We start from the raw sequence: 1,876 nt of genomic DNA on the forward strand, positions 1-1,876 counted from the left end.
AGAAGGGAAAAGTTATGTGGCCCTCACAGGAAAAAGTTTGGGGACCCCTGGGTTAAAGGTTTCCTAACGTAAAGCAATACAGAAACACTCCTGCATTTAAAAAAAAAGAGTCCTGATAGAGAACCGTTCCAGTTTTCTGCTTTGTATAAATCTAACCGAATGCTCTCTGTATCTGACCTAGTTAAATTCATTGTGCAGCCTTCCTGTCTTCTTACTGATGCCCTAATTTCGCAACGTGCGCTAAAAAGTAAATGTATAAATGATTGCACTAGGCGCTACCACAGAGAATGAGAACAAAGGAAAAACGGAGAAGAAGAGCAATTGGGCTTAATTAGATTTTTTTCTTTTTTCCCCAAACACTGTACGGGTCTGATTCTAAACCTCCACAGTGAGCAGGATGCCTTACAGACAAGTGTTTTAAAAATTAAGTATATATTAAATTATAGAAAATGGCTTTATTTGTTTTTACTAGAACAAGAAGTCCTTTACGTCTGCATTAGTGGTATTTTTTTTATTATTTTTTTTTTCCATATTTGTTGCTACAGTATGGTATGAGACAGATAATCTATGAGAGAGAAAAAAAATTGAGCTCCTCTGCCTTCTCCCAATCCTAACTGGAAACAACCAATCAGAGCCAGGAGGCGAGCCTTAGTGCTGTCCATCACCCTCCATGTTACCTAGGCTTCAACTAACAGTCTGTTGTTGAATCATCATGGCCACAGATGATGCCAGACAAACTGTTCTCCTGTAACGGTGAGCTGTTCCTCCACCATTAGCACATTTAGCCTGAGATTGATTGACAGCGTTAAGCCCCGCCTCCTGGCTCTGATTGGTTATTTTTGATGCGTTTCTTCAGATGGCGACAGTAGGAGGTGAATGAGATCGATGTATTCAGAAACTGTCTCATAACATATCGTCATATGGTGATAGTTTAAAAAAAATATGGAAAAAAACAGCATATTTTTATAAAAGTTACATAATGCACCTTTAACAAGCAGTTTCTGATCGATTCGTGTCAAAATAATAAAATACACATGTATCCACTTTGGATTATGAAATCATGTTAATTTGCTCCTTACATATCCAAACCTGTGCAGTTCTGCTCAGTATTTATACCAAACTGCCGTCTCTACCCGTCTGGTTTTCACTTTGCTGGTGGCAACGAAGCTTAGACGAAAGGAGGGGGGTGCTTTTGAAGTAGGCCAGTTTGCAGCGGGTAACGCCGAGTCATTCATGCAAACTTTAGATTCCCGATGAGAGCGAGAGGAACAGGACACCCTGGTTCATCCTCAGGCGTCAAGAGGCCCAGGAAGGAGGAAAAGGCGTTTGTGCGAGAAAAAAAAGACGGTGGAAGGCAAGACCGAAATGTGACAAAAAGAGAGAACAAAGACGGATGAAACGGCGGTGAGAGCAGAGAGAGGAGCGGCGGTGACCTAAATGAGACGGGTACAAACAGGTCTCCAGTATGAGAGCTGTTGAAATACTCATAAACCTGCATAAATTAAAGCACTTTAAATCTAAAATGCAGAACAGCTGCTCCTGCGCAAAGCTCACGCTGCACCCTCCTTTCCACTAACTGTCTCCTCTTTTCCCTGTAAAATGCCACTCAGGCCTAAAAAAAAAGAGGGTCTGTCCTCACTGACTTTCAGCTCCATGGACTGACAGACGTAGCACACACAGCTCATTTTCCCAGCTAATGCTAGTTAGCATACAACAGCCAAAAAGGCATTTTTAAAAAAGTTTCTAGAGGAATTCAGAGGCCAAGACATGACAAATGTGTACAAAACAACAAATAGAATCAGAAAACATTTGCTCATGATGAATTTTGTGAGCAGGCTTGGCTCACTAGCTGCATTTCCATTAACTGTAGAATTGA

This window comes from Poecilia latipinna, unplaced genomic scaffold (genome assembly GCF_001443285.1).
Source record: "Poecilia latipinna isolate Pla-1442-1.1 unplaced genomic scaffold, P_latipinna-1.0 Scaffold579, whole genome shotgun sequence".
In the NCBI taxonomy this organism is placed as follows: Eukaryota; Metazoa; Chordata; class Actinopteri; order Cyprinodontiformes; family Poeciliidae; genus Poecilia; species Poecilia latipinna.